This window comes from Galeopterus variegatus, unplaced genomic scaffold, assembly GCF_000696425.1.
Source record: "Galeopterus variegatus unplaced genomic scaffold, G_variegatus-3.0.2 Scaffold1354, whole genome shotgun sequence".
NCBI lineage: Eukaryota > Metazoa > Chordata > Mammalia > Dermoptera > Cynocephalidae > Galeopterus > Galeopterus variegatus.
The window spans coordinates 511,139-530,865 of NW_007727465.1; the positions used below are offsets into that span (position 1 = coordinate 511,139).

Consider the following 19,727-nt stretch of genomic DNA (forward strand, 5'->3'; position numbering starts at 1 on the left):
AGAGGACTGGCCAGAGCAGTAGTGGAAAGGTAGGCTAGGGCCACACTGCAAAGGACCTTGACAACCAAGGTAAGGAGTTTCGGCTCTGGCCAACTCACCAGCATTTCCCAAAGTGCGTTCCTTAACATGCCCCTTCCCTAAATATTCCACATCAAAAGTTTCCTGATCAAATAGTTCTAGAAATGCCACACACTGTGTTGCCTCTCTGAGAATCATAACCCGCAATAGCACATTAAAGGCCCTGAGAAGTCCTGCAGGGGGAAATCTTTTCAACTTCATTTAGCCCAGCAATCCCTGCTCACTTGACCCAGGGCCCCCTTATTCACAGAATCCCCACTAATGCCTGCAACAGTCCACTTTGAAATATACCACCGTAGAAAGGGGTGAGTTGTTGATTGTTTCGAACAGGGTCGGAGCTGTGTGGTCAGAGCTGAGCTCTCAAGGGATGTATGAGTCGGTCCCATAAGAGAGATCAGAATGAAGACGGGGCCAAGGAAGCCAGGCAGAAGCAGAGAAACAGAACTCGGAGGCTGTGCCATAGTCCAGGGTGGAGCTGTAAGGCATGGGGGACACAGAGGCAGTGAGGATGGAGGAAGAGGAGGAGAAAGGCAAGAGATCACAGGGCGAAAAGTCCAGACTTAGCATCCAAGCTGACCAGGGTTTTGAGCTTCAGGAAGCAGAGATGGTAAAGTTGCTGCCTGTGGCAGTTCTGGTAGGAGATGAGAAAGACCCGTTCAGGCCATCTTGCATGTGAGAAGACTATGGACAGGTGGCTGTGCCACTCTGGAGACTATAGCCTGTTTTCTTGTCTCCCTGAAAGTACCCTCAGGTTGGGAACCAACCCCCTCAGTTGGAGTTGGGGAGCCCCTGAGTGAAACACACAACGCCATTATTCCCTCCTTCACTGAACATTTGTCAAGTCCACCCTGAGCCAAGCTCAGACTCAGCCCTGCGCCTCAGAGATGATTCTACCCTCTCAGAGACAAGTGATTATGCCAAGTCACAGGCAGGGAAATAAGGGCCATTGTGAAGCCTACACAAAATCCTAACAAGGTGGGGACCAACTCTGCCCAGAGCAGGTGCTGTGTGTCCCAGGTTGTGAACAAGAGAAGAAAAGGCATCCAAGGCAGAGGCACACGCAGTCCAGAAGTGCAGAGGAGGGTTTAGAGAAGAGGGAACATGAGACTGGAGGGAGACCTCATCACAAGAAATCACATCATGGCCTGTGCCTCAATTTTCCCACCTGTGAAATGGGTATAGTGACCCCCATTGCAGTCTCTTCTTCAAGGTCTACAGAGGAATGGCTGTGGACACCCATGCACCCCCTCATCAGGCCCTGCCAGGCCCTATACCAGCTTCGGGGGCCACAGAAATGAACAAACTTCGAGACCAAGGTGGGCGCCTTCAAGCCTCTGGCATAGGATATCTATTTTTTGCTCTTTGGAGCTTGGGAGGTGGTTATTGTCAGAATCCTAGCTGGAGCTGTCCTCAGCTCCCAGGGACCAGGTTCCAGATGTGCACGTATGGCAGCCGCTCTTTGCTCCTGGCTCAAGTCTAGGGATCTGTGGGCTGCTTGAGAAGAGGCAGATGTATTTTGACAAGCCTGCAGTGGCTTCTGCAGCATCCTGAGTCAAAATAAGCCCTTCTCTTGGGCAGCCCCTGGGATGGGCTATTTCTGCACCACATTTCTTTTTTCCACAAAGGGGGCTGAGCAGCAATGATTCCAGCTAAAAACAGAAGCAGCCTCAGCTGGAGCCCACAGTATTCCCCTCAATGACAGAAACATCAGTGCACAACCTGTCATGAACTCAGGACTTCTTTAGTGTGGGCTCAGACTGAGATAATTTCCCCTGAGGGTAGGCAGTCTGACCCCAGGAGCACTCTAATAACTCTCTAACTCCAGAGTTATGAATAATAAAAATAAGTCCTTCCATGTGAATGAAACTTTACCAATGACAAAGTATTTTCCTGTCTCTACAGTAACTTGGTTACTGTAACTTGGTGGCTGCTATGATTCCCATTTTGAAGATGAACAAACTGAGGCTCAGAGAGATGACCTGACCCTGGAAGGGATGGAAGAGAGATTTGATCCCGTGACTGCTGGACTCTCTAGGTGGAAAGAAAGATCCTGCAAGAGAGGAAATGGCATTGGGGCAAAGGTGGCTGAGCACAGAGTTTCTCAATTTTCTCAGATCAGGATTTTGATCTGATTTTGAGCAGGAGTTTCCGCTCTCTGGGCCAGGCACCAAGCAAAGCCACTTTGACACATAGCATCTCATTTTAATCTTCTGAATGGCTCCGGAAAGAGGAATTGCTATTCCCATTTTCTGGATGGGGAAACTGAGGATCAGAGAGACAAAGTGCCTTCTTCCTATTTGACAATGACAACAACAAAAAAAGCAGTTTCAACCCAGGTTCTTTGTGCACCCGGCAACTGAGCTGAAAGGGCCTTTGCTTCCTTGGTGCTGGAATTGCTGAGGCCAAGGAACAGCTAGGGCAGGCAGGAAGTAAAATGGCCCCAGAGAAAGCAGGGTGGGCAGTCAAGGTGTCTGCTGATGTTTTCCAAAGCAAGGAAATTGTCAGTACCTCCGTGACTGTGGGTGGTTCTGTGCATACCACTTTAAATAGCAAGCCATATACTGAAGAATTTATTCCTCTTTTTCAGTTTTCTTTCAATATTTTGGTTTCATCCATGAGAAAGTCCCAGTGTGTCCTTAATACCCCTCTAACATTAGCCCCACTTCCTTTCGGCGACCAGAGAGCTAGCCTGATACCGTGGCTGGTATCAGGGCTTCACAGCATGGAACTAGACCAGTGTTTCCTTTTCATTGCTGTTATGTGCATTGTTACCTTCTGTTTATAGCAAGTGATACTGGTTTTCTGGTTAAAAGTGGCCATATGAGGTTTCTTTTTTAAATAAATGCAATGAAGGGTTTTATTTTTGCAAGTGAGTTAAATTAGAAAGAAACATTAAGGAAATATCATAGGTGGTATGTGCAGGTGGCAAAAACCTTGGAGGTGCTACTCCAATGAGTGAAGTTGGGGACACTCTGGCTCCTAACCTCTGGGTCAGGCCCTGGCACCAGCCTCACAAGGCATCACTGAAAATAGCTGTTGGAGCCCCTGAGAAACTGGCCCCTATGCCCCTCCTCCAAGGAGCTGTCCCTGGCCTTGTCTTCTATGCTTGTAAAGATGTTGTCTGGAGCTCCAAGCCTTAGCCTCACCACTCCTCACCAGCTGGATGAGCTGGACACTCTAGATCTTGTTTTTCTCTTAGCCCCAGTGCCAGCAAAGGCCACCAAACGTTATGCTGACAAATGCCTGTCTACTGCCCCTGAGATTTGCTGCTCCTCTCCTTTCACCAGCTCTTCCTTCCTTTGATCATTCACAATGAGGACTCTTTTCCTTTTACCAGGGGACAGCCAGGCCTCCATCTGCTGGGTCAACCTTATAGCTCCCACCACCCCAGCCTTTCTGCTATCCTTGCTGCCTTCCAACTCAACCTGGAAGTCCCGCTACAGTAACTGGAAAAACAAAAACTCTGTTGATTGCATGAGACAGAACTCAAACTCAAACTGGCGAAACAAAAAGAATCCACATAAACTTTCTGAGCCTCAATTTGCCCGTAAGCTTAACAGGGTCTTAATACTACATACAATATGATGAGGTAAGGATTAAAGAGGCAATGTATGTTAAAACCTTAGAACTACCCTGGCAGATAGTAAGTGCTCATTATTAGTATATCACCTGGACATGTATTGTTGTTGTTATGACCACTGCACAAGGGATGGTGGTTGGAAACACTGCCCCTATCTTCAAAGAATTCACTGTCTAATAGGAAAAACCAACATATGTATGCAAAGATACTGAAGCATCTGAGATCACAGGTAGCCTACAATACAGCAGAGCAAGAATGAATTTTGTATTGTCAGAAGGATACAACACTGTAGTCGGACAGGTGTACAATGATCCAGTGCCACAGTGGGAATGAAAAAATTACACAATTCATTTATTCAGCAAACATTTACCAGGTGCCCACTGCAGGCCAGGCACTGTGCCAAGGCATCGGGGCTGCAACAATGGCCAGACAGACGTCATCTCTGCCCCCAGAGGGCTCCCACCCAGCAGCAGAGATAAATCTGGAACAAATAATTATTGGAGTTCAGTCGAGCTAAGAAGAAAAATTGTATTATGCCATAAAAATGTCTACCAGGAAACAGAGCTTAGTCTGAGGGTGTAGCCAGCGAAGGCTTCTTCCCAGAGGAAGTGAGGATTAAAGGGGATAAAAGTAGAACAGGGAGAGCAACTGGATGAAACCTGGAGAGTAGGCACTCCGAGAGATATTTAGGGGGTAAAATCAGCCTTCTACCATAAGGCACAGTGGTCAAGGTGCAGTCTAGAGTCAAATGCCTAGGTCTAATCCCAGCTCTAGCTGCAATGCCTTAGCCAATATGCTAAATCTCTCTTAGTATGTGCATGATGAACACAATTATGTCAACCATTTCACTGGATTAAGTGAAATAATGAATATGGAATACTTAGCACCATGCCAGTCAATCCTATTTTAGTTGCAAGTGGTAGAAAAATTAATTGAAATAGTTTAAAGGCAAAAGGAGTTGAATTAGTTCGAGTAACCGGAAAATTCAAGGCAGATGTTTGGATTTCAGGAAGGGCTTGATCCAGGAGCTCATGCAATGTCATTAAGGTTCAGTATCTCTCTTTCTCTCAGCTCTGCTTCTCTCTGGCTTGGCTTTCCTCTTAGGCAGGCTCTTTCCACACTGTGACCCTGTAGCTCAAGCCTCATACTTTCCCAGCTCAGTAACTCCAACAGAAAGAGAACTTTTCTAATATTTCCACAACAAGCCCCAGGACTGAGTCTCACTGGACCATCTTGGGTCATGTGTCCATCCCAAAATCCTAGGCTTGGATAATATGCCAAGTCCTAGAGCTTGAGGGAAGGGGAATTCGCCTACAGTCAAACCACATGGCCAGAAGACAAGGAAGGGTGGTTCCCTAAAGGAATAGTAGGGCGCTGTACAGAAGAAAGGCTGCAGGACAAAAGACAAACTTTGTCTACCACAGCAATTACACAGATACTCAGGGTGACCATGCTGGAGCAGTTGGTGACACACTGACAGTGCAGAATAATTAGTCAGCGCCACCTCATCCTACACCCAGCTGTGGAGTGAGCCCCATCTCCCATTCAGACATCCTAGTCCCAGAAGAGCAGAGAGGTTAAGAATGTAGATTCCGGGGCCGGCCTGTGGCTCACTCGGGAGAGTGCAGTGCTGATAACACCAAGGCCACGGGTTCGGATCCCATATAGGGATGGCTGGTTCGCTCACTGGCTGAGCGTGGTGCTGACAACACCAAGTCAAGGGTTAAGATCCCCTTACCGGTCATCTTTAAAAAAAAAAAAAGAACGTAGATTCCATGGCCAGACCACCTGGATGTAAATCCTCAATGGCATCTTCTAGCTGTGTGACCTCAGCAAGTTTCCTGCCCTCTCTCTACCTCTTCCTCATTTGTAAAATGGGCATAGCAATAGTACTCACCTCATAAGTTTGTTGTGCAGCTTAAATGAGGTAGCATATAAAAAGCTCATACAAAACTCATTTTTATTAAGGAGTGTGTGCCTCACACTCAGCTGAGCACTTATGCACAGTTCTCATTTAATCTTCATTACAGGAATTAGTTACCATACCCCTGGACTTTGGATGAGAAAACTGAGGCTCAGAGAGGTGCAGTGACTTGCCTAAGGTCACCCAGCTAGTGAATGACCAAGCTGGTACCCAGCCCCAGGCTTTCAAATGCAACATCTGAGCTCCTGCCATGCTACTTACAGAGCCAAGCAGGGGAATCTAACAACCCAGCAACCCAAGTCCAAAGAGAAAGCAGGTTTCCAAGGAGAAGGAGGAGAGGTGTTGGGAACATGCAGTTATTTACAGGATGCCGTGTGGGTTGCTTCATGAGAGGGAGATGTCCTGAGGTGAGGAAGGAGAAGGAGATGCTGGGTCCTCAGTTTCCCCACTCATCTACAGAACAGAGATAATGATAGTAGCTTCTCAGGGACAGTGAGCTGATAAAAAGAAATAGCAAGTGTGCAGGGCCTGGAGCGCAGCAGGTGCTCAGGAAAGGAGAGGGGACATCAAGGGGGCAGAGTGAGCTGGGGGTGTCGGCTGGCTGTGGTCTTTATCAATGGGACCAGGGCCAGACCCCAGGGCCTGTGGACCTCAGTGTACCCAGAAGTGAGGGAGTAACCTGCTTGGATCCTTAACAGAGGCCCTCAGTTTGCCAAAAATGGCAACTTGCTAAAGAAATCGACCAGACAAATGAGATCAGTGAAACTGTGACTGAGAATGAGAGAACTCAACCAAGGGCCCAATGCAGATTCGACCTGCTACTTAAAACCGTCAGATGGCCCCCATCCCAGTCCAATAACATCCAGGCCTGTCATCGGGGCTGATGAGATCCCACATGATCTGAACTGCCCACCTCTATGACCTCGCTTCCTACAATGCTCCCTGCCACCTGGGCTCCATTCTGCCCCGGGAACAGACCAAATTCACTCCCAGCTCAAGCGACTGTCCTTCGGACTAAACCTTCTGCCCACATCTTCACATGGGCCTCTTTCAATCATTCAGGTCAAGCTCTGGGAGGCTTTCTTTGCCCCATCATTTTTCTAACATGACCCGGTTTTATTTCTTCAGAGCACTCACCACTCCAAATGAACTGTCTTTGTATTTATTTGTTAATTGCCTGTCCATTCCCACCAGAAATGCTCCATGAGGCAGGGCCCTCCTCTGCCTTGTCCACCCCATATTCCAGCACCAAGACATGCCTGGCCCACAGCAGGTTCTCAGGGAGCAATGTTAAATGAGCACACAGATACCAACCTTTGCCAGGCAGGGATGTGACAGTTAATTCAGTTGCTTTGTCAGGGCCCATGCATACACTAGCTCAGCCCGACAAAGTGCCTGCAAGTATCAATACCCCACTTTGCAAATGAGGATCTCAAGGCTCAGAGAGGGAGGAAGACTTGCTCAAAGTCACATGGTGAGGACCCAGCAAAGTCCAGATAGGAACCCAAAACCCTTTCTACTCTGCCATGCCCTGGCAAGGCTCAGAGAGGGAGGAAGACTTGCTCAAAGTCACACGGTGAGGACCCAGCAAAGTCCAGATAGGAACCCAAAACCCTTTCTACTCTGCCATGCCCTGGGGAGGAGAGCTTTGAAGAACAGTACCTTATAAGAGGTGAGAGAACTCCTTTGGAAAGACCTTACTAAAGTCCCAGGGTGCTCAGTGCCGAGGGCTGAGTCAGCAGCTGTGTGCCTGCAGTGGAGATGACCAGAGCACACCCATATCCAGCGTACCTCTCCCTGAACACAAGCCACACCTCCCTTTCCAGCCCCTTGCAGTGGGCGGGCCCAAGGCACCAGGTCTGGCCAACAGATGGCAAGCAGAAATGTGGCTACCAGATCCGTGAAAATCCTGGCAGAGACATGGACCACTCCACCTGGGCCATTTGAGGAGAGCTTCCTTAAGGTGTGGGCAAGGTGGGCAGATCCCACAAGGGTGGCGCAATTTCCCAGGGCCAGCATAGGAAGGGGGTGGCAGGGGAAGCCATGACCACCTCTAAGCCAGGAGGGAGCAGTCACCAAGCTTAGAGAGGGCAAATGAGTGGGAAGATCATGCACAGGAGCCATGGGCTTCAGCCGGTGGACACTCTGACTGCACTCTCTTCCTTGCCTCTACTCCCTGCCAGTACCTCTGACAAAACCCAGAAGGCAGCCTGTTGATTGGTCCATACAGTCAGCCTCCTGGGCAAGACGAGAGGGAAACTGGAGGAACAAACTGAAGGTAGCCCAGAAGACACTTCCCAGCTTGGGAACCTCAGGGACACTCAGGCTCCCTCTTCTTACCACAGTGCTCCTAGAAGCCACGTGTTGAGAGGGTAGCATCTCAATATGGGGGAGCCTGCATGAACCCCACCAACCTTGCACACAGCCCCCCTCCTCCAGCCACAGCCTAGCATGGTCTGAGAAATACAGAGGGAAACAAAACAAAATAAAGCAAAAACAGCAACAACAAGCCAAGGAGAGACAGCTGAAAGGCTATTGCAAAGAGGGATAAAAGGCATCTTTGGGAAAAGTTTTTAAAACTGATGACTGGGATTCAGAAGGCCCACCCAGGGCAGGAAGGTCTTGAAATTATGCAGTCCACAGACACCCCAAAAGTCACCTTCAGAAGGACAGTAAGGCCAAGAATAAGAGGTCTTTCAAATATATCAAACGGAAAGAGGTCAGATAAAATACTGGCAAGATGCTGGATGATCACAGCTCCGGGAGAGAGCTCAGAGATGAAAAAGAGATGTCTGGAAGATCTGAGGAAACCACAGTCTCAGCCTCAACTGAGGAGGACCTCAGGGGAATTCTTGCTCCCAAATTGTCTTTTGGAGGGAGGGGAACCAGAGGCACAGCTCTTGCGGACAAATGTTCCAATTCCAATCGACAAACTAGATGCAGACAAATCACCAGAACAGATGGCACCCACCCAAGAATGCTGATGCCACTCAAGGGTGAAATTGCAGAGCTATTGGCCCAAAACTGTGCATTTTTGAGGGAATGTGGATATTTGTACTGGGATCTGTGGATATGACGTTTGGACTTTGGCAAAGCTTTGAGCAAGGACCCACATTACCAGCTCCTTCTCTAACTTCACTCAGTGTGACCACGGAGACCCTGTTGTGGTAGATGAGGAGGCAGCTCAGAGAGCAAGGCTGATCAGTTCCTCCTTGGATCATGAGAATATTAAATGGTGGGTCCTTCTAGGGTCAGGGCCTGCCCGATGAGAAGTTTCTAAAGAAGGAGACGCACAGCTATGAGGTTATAGGTTCCAGCAAGTCTCTTCCAGATGGCTGAGACAGAAACCTAATTCAAAGCAAATTAAGTAGAAAAGTGGCATTTATTAGCTCACATAATTAAAAAGTACATGAGCAGGTGAGGCTTCAAGGCACATCAGGATATAGGCCCTCAAACACTGTCAATCAGGAATCTGTCTCCTACCCTTCTCTCAGCTCTGTGTTTTTCTGTGTTGGCATCTCTCCCCTGGTTATGACAAAGCAGTTACTAGCTGCTCAGGCCCATATTTTGCCAGCCCTGCAAATCCCATAGAAATAGCCTCTTTTCCATTGGTCACAGCTAAAGTCCCAGGGCTGACTCCCATTGGCTAAGCTTGTGTCACTTGTCATCTCACAGCCCATCACTGTGGCCAGGTGGATACTCAGTGCTCTGATTAGCTGGGTATGGGTCTAATGCCCACCCATGGAAGTAGGACCTGGAGTCAGCCTCATTCAGACCATAAAGACAGAGAGTAGAGGAGGAGAGGGACTCCAAAGAGATGCCAGACTGGCCAAAAATGTATATCATCACAGCAAATTGCACCAAAATCATCCCGGTGACAAAATGCCACAGTGATGGAGCCAAAGCATGGAAGGAACTCATGGGGTTATGTGTGTGGGCTGAGAAATGCAAAAAATATCCTTCAGAAGAGGCAAGTGCAAGATTTTAAAAAGGATGCCAGAGCTTTTACTGCAGCCTGTGTCCCAGCAAGGGGCCTGGATCTGCAAGTCCCACCCCTGTAATGGAAACCTAAAGGCCCGTTGGCCAGGACAAGCCATTTTAACCCCAAGCAGGTGGGCAATGCCATCTATGTATTCTGCCTCTGGAATTATTTGTTGACCATTTACAATCCGAAAAGTCTTGGTTTTGATGTCAGGGATTCAAGGATGAGCAAGACATAGTCCTTGCCCGCAAGCAGCTTATGATCCAGTGGGAGGAAACCACCAGAGACATGTAAATTAAGAAAGGCACAAAATGAACGTCAGAGGTGTTGAGTGCTCTGCAGGGAGTGCTATGTGGGAGAGTCGTGGTAAACAGGCTTGCAATGGAGGCAAGTCCACAATCAAGGGAATGCCCTCGTGGGTTTGGACTTGATGCCGCAGGCAATGGTGAGTCATCAAAGGCTTTTGAGCGTGGGATTGACATGAGCAGGAAGAGGCTTCATCATCTTAATGGAGCCAGATAAGGCCGAATGGAGAGTCACAGAGATGATCAAAGGGCTGGTAGCAGGCCTGTGGAGGGAGATGGCAGGGTGAAGACTGGAAAGCTGATGGCAGGGGGAGTCTTGATCAAAGCAGACAGGGGAGCACACTGCTTCCTGTCACTGGACCAAGGTGGGGACAGAGCGGCACTGTGAAGTCAAAGAGAATGTGGCTTTGTCCAACTCCCATCAGGAATAGTGAGTGTTGCACACACACTCAAATGTCATTTATGTAACTGTGACCCGTCCCCAAGAGGGGGTAGGCTGGAAATGAGGAATAAATTACTAACAAAGAGGTTCTGGTAGAGTCCTCAGTGACAGACATAAAGGAAGGCTGAGGGCCACCCAGGTTTCTGGGGATGTTCCTTATTCATTCAGTAAACAACCAGTTCCTGAGGACCTGCTTTGGGCCTGGCCCTCCTCTGGGCTCTGAGCTCAGAGACATAAAGCAGGCATCCCCTTGTCCTATTCTGTTATAGCCTTATCTCCTTCTGACATTATCCTGACCCCGTGTGTGTTTGTTCAAGCAGCGTGCACTTTCCCTACTAGGCAAACAGAAATCTGTATATTTTTTCACCACTGTTTCCCCAGCACCTACAAGAGTCCCTGGTATGTCATCAATGCTCAGTACGTATTTGCTAAGTGAGTGAATCCCTCCTTTTCAATGAGTCCCCAACCTCAAAAAGCTCATAATGGGGTGGGGGGAGAGGTGGGGGAGTCAGCCAAGAAAACCAACCTTAAGTATAAAGTTTAGTTGATGTCACAATGAAGAGGTCCACATAGGAGCACACAGGAACTCCTGGTTCAGTCCTGTTTCCCCGAAGAGATTTCTTTATGCTTTAGCTGAGCCACGATGGTCAAAGTAAGGCTTGCCAAGTGAACAGAGCAGACAAGGGCATTCCACGGGAGCAAACAGTATGGGCAAAGTCTCAGAAACGTGAGGTCATGGTGCATCCAGGAACATAAGTCATTTGCTGTGGATGGAACATAGGTGTCTATTAGCAGGACTGAAAGAAGCAGTCTGGTCATGGAAGGCCTTAAAGGCCAATTTGAATGGTTTGAACTTTATATTGAAGGCAATGGGAAGACATTGTATCTTATTAGCAGGACTGAAAGAAGCAGTCTGGTCATGGAAGACCTTAAAGGCCAATTTGAATGGTTTGAACTTTATATTGAAGGCAATGGGAAGACATTGTATCGATTAGGATCCTTTTGATTGCAAGTAAAAGAAAAAAACAACTTAAAGTGGCTTTAAACAAGAACAAGAGAGGAGACAAAAGCAGAGGTCCCAGAATTGAGTCTCTTAGGCCCTCTCTGGTCACGTGCTTATCCCTGAACTGATCTCTGGGGTCAGGAGGACTGGATGTGCTTAGACCAGGTCATGTGATTCACCCAGGTCCAAATGAAATACCCAGGTGGACTCCTCCAAAGCCAAAGCCAAAGCCACACGAGGAAGAAGGGGGTGTGAGGTGGTAAAATAAGCTGTGAATCCCGTGTTTTAAGGAGAGGAATGACGCAATCAGGTCTTTGTTTTAGAAGCTATGATTCTCCTACAGATCTGAAAGCCAGTTAGGAAATGAGTTAGAAGGCCAGAGCAGAGGCAGGAGCACTGCTTGGAGGCTGGTGGTAAGGAACCAGGCTGAGTCCAACTGAGTGAAGGGCTGCCCCAGAGAGGGATGTCTTATCTAAGTCCTTAGGTCATAGTTCTGGACCCCTAACCTGCAGCCTCTTCACATTTGACAACCTTCAGACATGCAACACCCAGCCCTACTAAGGACTAGCCTGTGCCATAGAGTGCCCAAGTAGAGTCACCTAAACTCTGAGACCAGTTGCCCTTGAAGCTGCAGGCCCAGGCTTGGCTTCCAGAAACCCACCCAATCCCCCACTGGAAATGTGGCCTTTGGTAGAGACACACCGACTTCAAATGCTAATGCTGCTGCTGCTTCTCAGCTACGTACCCTGAACAAGGTACTTAACCTTCTGAGTCTGAATATCCCTACATAAAGTGAAGGTAATGACGCTGAAGGTAATGGAAGTGCAGGCATGGGGATTAAATCAGACAAAGATTATGAATCACCTACCCCAGTGAGAGGCTCAGTAAATGAAAATTCCTTCCTTTCTTTAGCCCTTTAAGTTTTTCCCTGGCTTCATCTTCCCCAGACCTCTCCAACCTCTTGCTTGTTTGCCAAATAAAAGAGGGTTTTGTTTTATTTTTGTTTTTCTGACAAAAAGAACAACTGGAGGTTGGGTGGCACAAACCAGCCATTTTTAGATTTGTGAGTGGAAAATTCCTTCTGTTCTTGAGCCTGAAATCTTAGCCCCCTCTGGACTTCCTTCAGGTGGTTCCCACTTGGGGATGCAATATCCCAGTCCCTCATGTTCTGAAGAGGAAGGGAGGAAGCCGAAAAAGGGGGCGAAGAAGTAGAAGAAACCTCTTCCCATTTTCATCTAAGCTTTCAATTCTTTTCTTTCTCATTCTGACTTAGACAAACTCAGGAAAATTACGAAGCACAGTTCTTTGACCATAGAAGATCATAAAAGGAGGTTTTGTCTAATGTTCACACTGCTCCAGACTCCTAAAGAGAATACCGTGCCTTGCTCAGATGTTGGAAGGAAAGAGAGAATTAATGTTTGCTGAGACTGTACTTCTGTTTCCTAAGCATTGCTTTATCTGAGCCTCACAACCACCCTGGGACATAGAGCTAATTCCCCCATTTCCCAGATGGGGAAACTGAATCTCAGAGAAAAGCCACATACATGCCCAGATCACATTGTCAGGAAGGGGCAGAGGGCTATTGAGACTTAACCCCATGTCTCTACATGGCCAGAGTGCATGACTGTCTCCTCCATGAAACCTCTTAGGTGACTTGGATGGCCCAGAGCCTTCATGTGTCAGGCATGGGTGCAGCCATTTCTAACCCTTCCCTGCTTTGAGCTTCCAATTCTCTCTGGCTTGCAAGCTATGTGTGTTTGATTCTCCTCCTCAGAGCTCCCTTTTCACTAAGACAGCACTTAGAGTGTTGTATTATTGTCGCCTGTTTGCGGGCATCTCTCCCCCGCTTGCTTCTGAGTGCTTCGAATCACAGAGTCTCAGATCTGAGAGGATCTTGAGAGTGTGAATTAGTCCATGTGTTATCTCTCAATGAAGTATTTGCATTTCTCGCTGTGGAGCAAAGAAGGGGGAAGAGAAACTCTGAAACTTCTTGTGCCGGGCATGTCATAGACCCTCCATGCATATTTGGTAAATGAATAAGTGCGTGAAAAATACCTACCACATAAGATTGTCATACAACTTAAAGGGCTGACATCTGTAATGTCACTAAAACAATGCTTGCTGCACTGGAACTGTTTAAGAAATATGAGCTAGATGCTAAATTATACCTAGGAAAGAATACATACCTGGGAGTTAAAAGTTTCATTAACTTGCTGTGTGACCTTGAGAAAGTCCCTTCCCCTTTCTGGGCTTCTGTTTCCCCATCTGTAACTTGAGGACACTAGGTTAGATGGCCAGAAAGGTACACTTTCATTACTGACTTTTTATGCATGTTTCATTGCCTCCCTTCATTTACCCCTCCCCCAAACACACACACACACACACACACACACACACACACACTCGTGCTTGCCTATTAATCTCCAAAATAGCATACTGTCACCCCTCGGTGCTCTCTCTCTTTTCATTTCCTTGACCAGAGGCCCCATGAGCTTATTAACCTCTGTTGTCCATGCTCTGCAGATATCCCTGCTTTAGTAAAACAGCAATAATGTCCCCTCGAATTTATTTTATCAAAGAGCAAGATCTGTAGAAGTCATTTCCAGCTCAGTCATTCCATAAATGCAGGGGTTCTGCCTGCTGCCTTTACACCAAGCTGGAAAGAACATCTATCATCATAAATGTAGGCGACACCTTGGAGGCAGCCTTCAGGGAACAGGGGTGAAAACTTCCCATTCCAAAGGGTGCAGGGAGGCTGAAAAATAAAAATTCCTCCTAGAACAGGAAAAAAATCCCACTCCAGGGAGGTTCATAAAATTTAAGATTCTAAAGTTGTGAGAGTGTAATTATTGGATTCTAAACTCCCATTAATCCTAAAATATTCTGATTCCGTGATTCTGTTTTTCTGTAAGACTAGGGCCCAAGGTCATATAATTCTCTGCTTCTATTGACCCAAGGCACAAGGTAAAGGTTTTTCAACAAGTGGGTGCATCAAAAACACCTGAGACCTCGGTAAAAGAAGAAAACTCCTGGGTTCCCACCTCAGAGACTTTGGTTCACTCCATATGAGATGAGGCAGAAGAATATGCAATTTTTAACAAGTCCCCTACCCCAGCAGTTCTGAGTAGGAGTGGGCCACTCGTTGACATATAGTGTTGTAGGAGCTACAATTATGTGTTTCTAAATGTGATTCTAAAATGGCCTTTTGCTTATGATTCTAGTATTCTGCAGCTCTGTTATTCTGTTTCCATGTGCCTAAGGAGAGGATTCTAAGGTGTAAAGACTATCTTTCTGAGCATGGTTTTCACAGAGGGAGGGGGAAAGGGACCAATTGTGGAGAAGATAGAGAGAAACTTAGGAAAGGGACCTTCCCAAGGGCACAGAAAGCAAACTTTGATGCTACATCAATTGTGCCTGAGCAAGTCCAGAGCTAGAACTCAGAAATGAGTGGGTTTGGTTGGAGGTATTGGTTGGCTCTGGGGACATGCTCATCTGAGGCCATTAGAGTAGAGTTGCTGATGGACAGGAACATCCAAACAAGTCCCAAAGAGTTGGAAGAACTGAGTTTCGAGAAGGGGAGGCAGAAGTCACAGCAAAGAGCTCAAAGAAAGAACCAGAGGCAAGACAGGAAAGATTTAGCACCAAAACATCCTCCTTTGATAGATAGTGGGGGGACTGCAGACTGGTGTTCAGATGTGAAAATGTAGGGTTTCAGGAAAGCTCCAGATGAGAGGGAGCTAACTATCTGGGGATATCCCAGGGTACGATGTGTGGGCTGGAAGAGGACTACTTTGACATGCTAATGAGTGCCTGGATCTGGAGGGTGGGTTGGGATGAAGAGGGGCAGAGGACCTCTGAGGAGCTGGTAGGTGGATACTGGGCTGGGGGAGGGGCTCTGAGGTAGGAGCAGGGCTCTGGGTTAGTGAGGGGTTCCCCAGGGAACATCCACACAGACTCCATACACCACCTATGAGTCGGGGTTCAAAGGCTGAACCTGGGACCCTCTTTCTGAGAAACAAAAGTAGAGAATGGAAGGCCCCAGGGTTTCTGCAGTTTCTGGGTGGGGCAGGAGCCAGCAGGCTGGGTTGATCAGATCTCCTCTAGAGGCAGAAGCATAAACAAGGAGTGGGTCAGACGTTTTGCCTGCACTCCTGCACAGTGGTGATGACACACACCTGGCTGCACACACACACCCCTGCTGTCCCACACAATGACAGTGACATGTGTGTCCATCCTTTGCAACACACTTACATCTTCACCCTTACCACTGATGGTGACACACAACTGTACCATTCTATATTGATGGTAACATCCTATCTCTTGGGTCATCCCTGGTTAAAAACAACTCTTAGACATACACCATTACACAGAAATGGTGACATGTCCCCAAAACCTTTTTGTCTAGCACAACCCATGTAAGTGGTGCCCTTTGTGGTTGTACAGTGCATAACCTACACAGCTGTAGCTAGTACCCTTGCCTTACACCCAAACCTTCACAAAATGCCATTAACATATCCCACTCTAACAACACACTTAGCTCTACACCATCACACACTGACGATGCACTCACACCAGAGTCACTTTACATCAGGAGGGATCCACAACCACACACTAAGAGTCACATGGTGGCAGAACCACATTTGTCCTACAACACACACTGATGATGGCAGATAACATCTGTGTCACTCCACGTGGATGCCGCTGCACACCCACCTGCACCAGTCCCACACTGGTGAGCACACACACAAATGCACTAGTGCACACCAATCGGTCATTGTGTCATTCCATGTTGAAGGAGGCAGACTGGGACCCTCACATCACACCTTGGCAGTGACGCCACCCTGGCTATTGTCGGTGACAAGAGAGAAGGCACTCATCAGATGAGCAAAAAGGCCTAGAGCTCTTCTCTGTGCACCACCCCCGCCGTTCTGTTTCTGCTTCTGGTACATGGCCACCCTCTCAGACCAAGACCAATTCTGCCCCTCCAGGCTCAAGCTAGAATGGCAGGATATGGAGTCAGCGTCTGGAGCAATAGATGTCTCCCTGCAGCCACCAGTGTAACTTCCAGTTGAGGTCAGGACCAGTCAACAAGCTCCAGTTCAGAGCAGGTGCCTGGCCCTTCTCAGATGCCTCATCACCAGCATGGTATCCAGGATGCCCTGTGGACAGAGGCAATTGCAGAGAAGAAATGGGCTGACCTCTTGATGAGTGTCTTACGTGAGCCATTCTCACTAATTACCACATTTATGGTCTGTGACATTTGTCATTCCTCACGCATTGTTTCTCGATCCTCACACAAAGTACTAACATTAGCTCTCTTGATTGGCTTCCTAGTGAACATTCCAGGCATATACATATCATTTTGTGAATCTGTTTAAATCTGGCTCCTTCTTCGTGCCCCCAGGGCTCATAAATAAAAGCAGAAATTCAGCAACAGCCAGGATAAGACACCTTAAGCAAAGCCACATCTGCATTTTACCAGGTGACTCTTAGCTGTGTACAGAGCAGGCTCTGCAAGAACCCGAGGCTGTGCCTGTTTGTGCTCTGGCTCACTCATGCTCACTCTCAGTGGGCTGGATTAGAGATGCAGGTGATGAAGGAAATGCTGGCAGCCTACTTGACATGAGGACCCCAATCTGGGAGTGAATTCATGGCAGGTTTTGTGTGTGTGAGAGAGAAACTGAAGAACAGGGAAGACTACAAATGTCAATGTAAAAAATATCTGCAGAGCAAAAGTCACATTTCCAAAGGCTGTGGGATGTGTCAGAAGAGAAGCAGCCCAGTGTGGTAGAAGGACCATGGGACTCAGCATCAGGCGAGCTTGGGCTGGGACCCTGGCTCTGCCCAAGACTCACTTCATCTCCCTGGACCTCAACTTCCCCATCTTGAAAATAGGAATTTGTGTAAATTAAATGAGAAAGTGTAATTTATATAAAGCGCTAAAGTTAGCACCTGAGACATAATGAAAGCTCACAGTTACTATGATTAGTAGTATTGTAATCATTAGGAAATGCTTATAATATTTATCAGCTTTTCTTCAGTGATAATAGAGTATTTGGAGACCATGTCCGGGCTTGTAACACTGAATGTGCAGCAAGAACTCACATTTCCACCATCTTTCTTCAGTGGGAAGTATCGATGGCTAAAGTGTCATGATTTACCACCAATTGTTCAATGGGATAAAGCCACCAAAGCTTGGCTGAACTGTCCTTCTATTCACCGATATGATTTTCTGCAGTTAGACATAGTTCGTGTCAGCTTATGCAGTTTTTTATAGACTCATAGAAAATTGAATTCAAAGGGGGCTTTAGCTGTCACCTGGACCATCCTCCCACCCAATAGCCATCTTTCAGGAATGGGGAACCCACGACCTAATGTGAGGCAGCCCATGTTATGGCTGAACATCTCCAATTGATAGCCGGTTCTTCCTCTTAGAGCTTCTGTCTGCTTCCCTTGACCTTTCCCCCATTGCCCTAATTCTATCTTTAGCAATGGTAAAAGCATAGTACTACTCTTTCCTTGCAATGCTTATTTATCCATTCAACAAGCATTTCCTTAGCACCTACTTTGCCAGGCACCATAAGTGCTTGGAATTATAAATTAAGTAAGACTTGCCAGCCCTTCAAGGGCTAACGCCCCCTCAGTGTTCTCTCTTTCAGGTGAAACATCCTTAAATCCTTCAGCCTTTCTTCATTTGGCCTGATTTCCAGATGTCCACCACCAAACCACCCTCTTCTTGAGCTTGAAATACTCAAGCTTGTCAAAGTCCATTTTGAAGCATTGTGCCCGGAACTGAGCTCAGTATTTTTCTGTAGCCTACATTGGGTTTTTAGCCCAGCTTGGTCAACATCCATGTCAAAGATAATGCCAGTTGTTGAAAAACCCCAATTGTAACTACAGTGCTGCCAGCCAAGTCTCATTTACCAAGCATGTTCTTGAAGAAGATGGAGAAAGGAGGGAGAAGGAGGGAGAGAGAACTGTGGCTCTTAAAATGACATGATGTCAGATTTCCCTGCCCAGAACTTCCCTCAGGCATTAGTGGCAAGTCTAAGTCACTCTAATCAAAGAGCCTCTCCCTCCCCCCACCTCACCCCCTTTAGTGTCTGCCATAGGAAAAGGGAAAAAAATACAGAATGAGCATGCTCTGCTGAGGCCCAACACAGTGCTAAGCAGAGAACTCAGCCATAAAGGAAGAGCCTTCCTTACACAAAGCCCCACAGCCTGTAAGGAGAGAACAGAGATGAGCTTCAGAAGGTGACTCTGCAGTTGAGGAGGCCCCTGACTGGTGTAGGTCCCCCACTTTGAACACTCTGCTGTGACCATGTATAAAGGAATAGTTCCCTTTATTGGAACAAAGTCATGCCTTCTTCGTTTCCCAGATCCTGTCTCTGCAGCTCTTGCTGCTCCCTCCTTGGAAGAAAGCCATCCCCTTACAGAAGCAGAAGTCCTCTCCGCTCTAACATAGCCCTGATTGATGCATAAACTCCTGCAAATCTTTCAGAGGCCCAGTGCAAAGCCCCTCCTCTCTGAAGCCATTTTTGTGCACATCGGGCTGGATTAAAGGAAACGTTTGAGAACCAAAGAATGGCAGGCAGAATGGAGATCCTCACTAGGAGAGAGTAATAAAAAATGAGTGTGAGGAGAGGAGGAAAGGCCAGGGGCAGGAGCAGATGTTGGTCTGCCTCTTGGAGGTCCCTTTTCTTTCCTGGGCATAGGAGGAGAGTAAATGGCCTTCTAGAATGAATTTGCCAGAGGATTTCTTATTCTTCACAGGATATCAAATCTAGAAGGGATTGGTAAGTGACTCACCTAAGGTCTATTGCAATTTCGTAGCCGTCTTCTCCCTCTGGGTCCACAGTGGAGAGTTTCTGATCCCCAGTGAGGGCCTTACCCATACTAACCATTAATGTTTCTTCAGTGCTCATGTGGCTAAACACTATGCTGAAGGGCTGCAAAGATAATCTGGTAGTGGTCCAGTTTTGAAGCTGATCACAAGCAAGAGACAAGCAAAGAGATGAACAGGGCTTGCTGCAACAGGGGTTCCTCTAGGGGTAGCAGGAGACTGGAAGAGAGTGTGACCATTCTGCCTGGAGGAACTAGGGAGGGCTTTCTCAAGAAGGTGACCTTCGAGTTCTGCTTTAAAGAACCCTTCCTACATCCCCTGCCACTCCCCTTTCCAAATCAGCAAGCTTGTAGTCCTCAGAGCTGTGGCCAGGATTTCTGGTTGCAGGGGGGTTGGGAGGGAGGGGATGTTCTGCGAGGAGGAGAGGGACAGCGAAAGGTGGAGAAGGAAGAGGAATGGAGAGAGAAAAGGGGGGAGGAAAGGAGAAAAATGGGAGAGGGAGACGGAGAGAGGAAAGGGGAGAGGGAGAAGTAAATGGGGGGGAGGAGAGAGGGAGAAGTAAATGGGGGG

The 19,727-nt window shown here is 47.6% G+C and overlaps 1 protein-coding gene across 1 annotated transcript in view; it reads left to right on the top strand.

The window, feature by feature from the left end:
- The window catches only part of CPLX2 (complexin 2), a 90,012-nt gene that overhangs the window by 56,143 nt on the left and 14,142 nt on the right, over positions 1-19,727 (top strand). The gene's annotated exons all lie outside the window — the stretch shown is intronic.